We start from the raw sequence: 7,670 nt of genomic DNA on the forward strand, positions 1-7,670 counted from the left end.
CTTCTAGTGTCTCTTTTGATTCCTATAAACCCCCATTCATTCTATCAACACTATGCATCTCATATCGATTCTTAACCTTGTCTTCCTTATGAAATTCCTTCATAGCAACATGATTTCATCTCCTAAACTTATTCCTATTGTATGCTAGGTCTGATTATATGTTAGTAATCATTCCTAATCTATTGCATATCATTCTCTTGATTAAATCCCTGATTTCCCTTACAATTGCATTGATTTCATTATGAAACTTGATGTTTAGCATATAGAACATAGGATTTCAAATTGGGGGTTTTCAATTGGGCCATTGGATTATGATAATACTTGCTAGGTAGTGTTCTTATACTGTTATTAATCATCCCTCCAAGTTTCGGATCAATCCGAGCCCCAGAAGACCGATTTCGGACCAAATCACCAAAATCCACCTTGCAGCCCCGAAGCTTGTTTGGTTGATGCTCTTTGCTCGATCCCATCTACCAAGGAGCATCAACCAAGTAGGTGCTGAACTGTATTCTTGTCCGATTTGACCCGTTCGACCTCCGATTTTCCGATTTCTTTTCTAACCTTTCATTTATGTTTGTCTAGGATCTTAATACCATCTTTGGATCATTCTTTTAAGATTATTGAATTATCATCATCGCGAATTAAGGTAAGGACGGTACCCATATGACATAGACTATGTGAATATTACACTGATATTGGCAACTTAGTAGGCTTAACTTATTAGTTGATTCTAGACATCATATGACTTCTGTAGTTACCTTATGACAGTAGCACCATGCTTAATTACTTTATTTATCACGTCTATTTATACTTGTCATTTACTTATACACTTGATCATGTGATGTTATGACGTATTTCTCAATATGATGATGTATCACCGATATATAAGGTATGATGGAAATGAGCATGTGCTTGCTTAGGTATAATTTGGGATTGGGGAGTGTCCTATTGACGCTTCTGTCCTTGGACATCGGAGGGAATAGTATGGGATGTTCTCCGAAGATGCCCATTGACACTTTCCCAGATTATTGGATGACATATATAGGACTCTCTAGTGGTGTGGCTTGGATGTCCTTGTCGTGTCAGACCCGAATCGGAAGGGTATTGAGACCGAACGACCCGTGGTAGCAGTGGGGATTTGTGGGCACTCAAGACCGATGAAATGATCCGTGAGAGGTCATGAACCACATTATGGGAGACATTTATTGGTAGGGTTGCAAATGGCTAGACTTGGGTTCATGGGCACTCAAGACTGGTGAAATGATCCGTGAGAGCATCCCGTCTACTATTTGTGGATGACCAATAGGGTTGATGAGTACGTAGTCCGAGAGGGAATACGCTAACTCTAATGTGAAGGATACCGGAAAGGATCCAGGATATGTTAAATGGTTGAGGAGGAATGGAAGTATTCGGATCTGACTTGATACGATTGAGTAGATGACTTGCATTGGGCTAGGCTTTATCGTGACATGCGCCAATACTTATACCAAATGGTGATGTGAGAGAGTGGTGACCAAATCCCCAACCAAGGAATGTCCGAGAGGGATGCAGGACCCATTACCAATCGGTTGCCCAAGATATCTTAAATGGTTGAGGGAACCCAAGATATCTTAAATGGTTGAGGGTGTGAACGGACCTACCCAAAGAAGTATGGTGCTATGACATAAAGCATGTCTACCAATAGAGACTAGCATACATAGAGTTAGATTCATATTTGCATCATCTGTTTCATATCATATTGCATCATGCTATGCTTTGTATCATATGGCTTATGTTTTATGGAATAACTGCCTTGCTGAGTTCTTTTGAACTCACTCCTTTTTGTAATATCTTCTATTAGATTTTTTTGCAGGTACTACTACTATTGACTATGATGGTCAACACTATGAAGACCAAATTGATGACTCACACAATACTGGTTACGGTGAACACATTAATGAAAGACTATCAGTACGAGATTGATACTTATCTAGAGCAGTCCGGCTTTTACACTTGTGTGACAGCGATGGGATATCGTCCTATTCTCTTTTGACCTTTTATTTGATTCGTTGAGATTGTAGTTTAGTTGTTCCCCTTCTATTTGGGAACCAGTTGTAACCCTTATTTTTATTCGATCTACCTTCCGCTAATGTTGTAGAGGGAATTTCCACCTTAGTTCCGCACGTTGACTATGTATTTTATTGGTGTCTTTTCCCCACTCGATTTGATGTTCTTTTGTGATCCTTCTGAGGTCCTTTCTTGACTTTTATTATTAAAGTAATTGAATACAAAGATTTGTTCTTGCGTTTGATTATATTATTGTGCTAAGTGGCTATGATCGTTCCTAAACTTGATCTTTTGGGCTGTGGATCACATACCCGGGTATGCTAGGTAGGGTACCGGCTGGGTGGATGTGACAATATTAGCCTCTACTTTAGTCATGTTGGTCACAGGAAGAAAGGTAGTTTGTAGTTTTACTGTTGGTAAGCACGAGACATGCCATTCATCAACATATGAAAGAGACCTTCAATTATTCAGGAAAAGCATTTTAAGAGAGATGGAAGTAACTCACCAAAATCCACCTTTGTGCTTCAAATGGGGGTGTTAACTTGGAGATCCAAGATTGAAATTTCAGTATCAAGAGAAAATTAATATAGTAATTAAAAAAAAAATTGTCCTGAATAAGTCTCCAATATACAACTTAAATGATAAGAAAAATCCTGGTCACACAATCTATAGACAAGCATAGTAGTTCAAAGCAACATAGAGTGACATAATAGCATGATTCGTAGCATGGAAGAGAATTTAGAGCAACTTCATTAAAAAAAACACTACCGGTGTACAGAATTACACTTGCCATCAAGGTTAGTGAATGTATGAATCTAAAATTTAAAACCTATGTTAGTGTGATACGAGGAAAATTGCAAGAAACGTATTGAACCGGGTTCACATCCTTCATTCTGGTTGGACCACAATCGGAACCCACCTTAACCTAATCTAAAACGATCAAGAGGGCGCTGCACCTATGTCACCAATCACGAATGACCTCCTGAATATTGCGGTAGGTGAAGTTAACTTGTAGGAAGCAACTATTGTCAAGGCGGAGAGGGAATCGTGCTGAGATTGGTAACTACCAGCACCCCCCGAATATCTAGGGTAACACCCTATGATCGGACGGCCACCTAAAGAGATCGAGAATTCACCCAACAGTCGAGAATTGGAGGTAAAGTCTATATAAACCAGTGATCTACTCACTCCAGAGGTATCGGAATCGTTCCCCTACAATTCGTATTCATTTTAGACTCTTCATCTAGCCAAAGCATGGTGATTAGTTTAGCGACTGACTTAAGCTTTGGAGGTGGCCTCCCAACCCCATCGGTCGGGCCATGTCTAACCATTTTGCAGGCCATCGTCAGGAGATCCGGAGGCTTAACAATTTATGGAAGCATCATTTGACACCGTCTGTGGGAAACGCTTCAAGAAGTCATGGTCACTAGATCAGCAGCAGCAGCTTTGGCGGCTCAGCGAGTGTTGAATCCCCGTCTGTGGGAAACACTTCAAGAAGTCATGGGAATGATCCATTGGATATTCCTGAGGGAAGTCAAGCCCAAGAAGTTCGGCAAGATGGAGTGGATGGTAATGAACATGAAAATAATTTGAATCCTCTTCAACAACAATTGGATCAAATGCAGGTCCTGAAATCACATGCCCAAAAAAAGAAAAACCGGGAGGTTTATGAAATCAAGGGCCCAAAAACAAAAAAAAATGTTTTTTTTATTTATATTTATATATTTATATATTTAATATATATATATATATATATATATATAATATATATATATATATATAGCGTCCCGGAATATTTTTTTTTTTTTTAATTACTAAAACCATGGGGGGTTGGCCCGGGCTCTTCATGCCACTGGCCACACGCCCGGCAGGTCTCTGGAAATCAGAGATCTGCCAAACAGAAACTTTTTTTTTCTTTGAAAACCCCCGCGCACGAGGCGCCTGCGCGCTGGCGTAGTCGTCTGCACTGCGCGCGCGGACGAGCCTGCTGCGCGCAAGCGTGCGCCCACAGCCCCAATTTTTTTTCTTCTTTTTTTATACCTTTTTCACCTTCTCTCACCCTCACTCTTGCCTTGGGGGTGATTCTTCTTCCCTTCTAGCTCAAAGCTAACCACCTAAGATGCTCGAACGCGAGATTTAACGACATCTCCTCCACGAAATCAAATGTAAACTTTCTCCACACACCATCTTCACTTATATGTGAGATATCCTCATCCATCTCACATATATCATTCAACGTGCAGCACTCCAAGGTATCCAACCTTGGGTACGGGTGTCTCTTGACCCGTATCTTCAGACACTTCGGAGTGGATCTCACCCACACACAGAAATTGAGGGAGAATATTTTGAAAGAACTTCCTTCGTCCAAAATGCCTCAACCTTCACCCAAGCGTTAACAACCTTGATTCTACCTTCTACTATCACAGATGTACCGGGTAACTTCACTCGGCTTTATTATTTTTCAAACACATGTTTTATTATGCGTGTTTGTCCATGCTTTTTCGCTTGATATTGGGTTGTAATATTTTAGAACATAAATATTTTATAAATTATGCACTTTACTGTTTCATATGCTTTATTATGCTTTATGCTTTTGTTTAATTAATGACCTTCATGACTTTGTGTATCATATATTTATTGTATCTTATTCCAGTTGATTCATTATGCAACAATATAATAATTTTTCTAAGTTCATGTTGAGCCTATTATTCATTCCTATTAGGTAAAGTCATTTATGGATCGATGACTCAAGATGCCCCTACTGTATCATATAATGATAGGATTTGTATGAACCTAAGCTCTGATACAACTTTTGTCACACCCCACCCAGCCGGATCAAGTAATACCCGAATACCCGTGGGGGTGATACACCGCAAGATCTAGGTTCAGTGACAAATCCATACAAAACATGATATAGCATAATTAAATGGACAAGAATAAATCAAGTTCAAGTAATAAATTATCTAATCATAAATAATGATTACAATCATCCATTATTTCAAATCAAAACTAAACATCAGAGTCTTAGAAGAGAAAGAATATTTAAAGTTGCAGCTGAAAATCATTTAAGGAAGCTCTAAGGAAAAGAAACTCCATAAGAGCAGTCTTGGCATGAACATGAAACGTCATGAGCTTCCACTTCCTCTCTGACAACGCCCTACTGGAAGCCATTTATCAAAGGATCCTCAGTGTAGGAGGGGTCCTCATAACTTGTAGAGCAGTCTAAAGAAACAAACAAAATAAAGGAATGAGTTCATGGAACTCAATGAGGTAACTAACATTCATGTCAATACATTCATCCATACTCCATATCATAATTCATAAAACAATCATGTATTTAATAATATAAACAACAAATGCATGATGATGATATGATGTTCCTAACTCTATAATGTAGTCTCTAAAGTAGACATGCGTTAAGTCACACACCAGTCTTCTTTGGGCGGTCTCATCACTCTTCCCTCACGGCACTCAAGCACGTTTGTTGGGTTCTTCGCGGCAATTGGGTCAAGTCACATCAATCCGTGGCTGGGGTATAAGTCACCACTCTCTCACATCACCATTGGTATAAGATCTGGCGCGTGTCAAGGATTACTCTAAGCCTAATGCAAAGTCATACGGTCTCGTATTACATATGGTCCGGATACTTCCCCTATGGCACCAACCAACTCGGTTCAGTATCTTTTTCCACTTATAGACAACGTATCCTATGACACCAACCAACTCGGACTACGTTGACCCCTAACCCTATGGTCATCCACATATAATGGACAGGATGCTCTCCATGTCCTCTCACGGGTCATTTCACCGGTCTTGAGCTCCCATGAGCCCTTGTCTTTTATATGCAACCCTACCATCTCATGATGACAGTGGGCCTGCTTGATGCTCACAGGACCCAGCCACTGACATCACGGGTTAACCGGTTTCAATACCCCTACCGGAAGGGTAGTAGTACTCATGAGGTTACTTAGCCAAACACTTCTAGACATGCCCTACATATGTCAATCAGTAATTAGGGAAAGCGCCAAGGGCACCATAGGAATGCGGCCCATACCACCTCCTTTGGTATCCTATGGCAGAAATGCGAAAAGGGCATTCCCCATTCCCCAATGTTACCTAGACAATCACATAAGATCACTAGGGCAATGGGCGAACCCATGACCCTAGTAGAAAATACAAGGTAGAGGGAATAATAATATTCCTCCTCTTTCATCTCATACAATATCATACCATATTCATATCAATAACATAGGATTCAATAGCAAAGAGAAATACTTAAGCAATAAATCTTACATTCCATTCATGCAAAGTCATACACATGCATATCATGGTAAATATAAATTTACAACAGTTTATATCAATAAAAGAAATTAAAATAACAATAAATAATTATGTATAACAAGGTTAGTTATTCCTCACCTTTTTACTTTGCTCCTTTCTCCAAAGTCCGAGAATTCACTCCCACAAGTTTGGTGACTAAAGATACATAATGCCTATTCATACAAGAAATTAATAATTACAAATTAGAGTCCATTTGGGTTATCCCAAAATCTTCCCACTAAAATCCAAATCCTTACCCCTACTTTACAAAAGGGTAGTTCCCAACCTTATTATTGAATGATCTCTAATTCGCCACCGAATCGAAGTCTAAATGAAATGAAACTTTGGGGAGAGCTAATTGGCAGAAAAAGGATCCTACGGGTACCTTCAATTTGATTAAATTTGACCTAAATCAAAATGCCCCAAATTGGCTCTCATAAATCACCCGTGGGTAACCTAGAGAGTCAAAATGAATCACCCTTAGCATGGGATCTTACCATTACTCCCATACTCAAGAGAAACATTAATATAAGAAAAGATAAGCATCTAGGGTACCTATCATTATTCCCTTTCATAGATCCCCACGAAAGAAGAGAAGAGAAACTCTCACCAACTATGATTAAAGAGAAGGGTTAAAAAAAACTAACCTTCCTAATAATTTTGCGAAGATTCGGATCACATACACCTTCGGAAGAATGGAAATTGCTCCTCTCTTTCGTTTCTCCTTTTCTCCAAAGCCTCCGCCTCTTTCTAGCCTCCAAAAATGCATTTTTGGATGAGATAAAACATAAATAGGGTTTAAAAATCCGAATTTCCAATTTTGCCCCTAAACAAAAAATTGGGTGGAGGGTTGGTTCACCCAAACGGCCCAATCTTCTGGCCCATGGTTGGACTCCCAAACAGACTTTGATTTTAGTGATTTTTGGCTCGTTGGAAAGGTCTTTCGATGACCTTCGATTTGATACCTTATTCGCATGAATCCGTTTCTCCAACATCAATCTATGGTCATTCAAATATCACCCTATTTACATCATTGTGATTAATCTTCTCTCTTAATTTAAACTCTAGGAGAGTTGTTGAGTCATTACGAGGGTCATCCACCAACACTAGGTCCATTTTCAAACCTTAGGGCTCGACTTAAATGGTCCGTGATTTTTGCCAAATCAAGGCCCAGGTTCTTGGTCTTAAAACCATGGGTTAAAGGGGTAGAAATCTGGGGGATTTCACAGTTTGACCTAGAACCCATGGAAGTTGATGATGGTGTTCCATACTTGGAAGCTTGTTCAGAACTAGAAAGGAAACTG

Source organism: Hakea prostrata, chromosome 2 (genome assembly GCF_041222555.1).
Source record: "Hakea prostrata isolate BN-2017 chromosome 2, UWA_Hpros_2, whole genome shotgun sequence".
NCBI classification, from domain to species: domain Eukaryota; kingdom Viridiplantae; phylum Streptophyta; class Magnoliopsida; order Proteales; family Proteaceae; genus Hakea; species Hakea prostrata.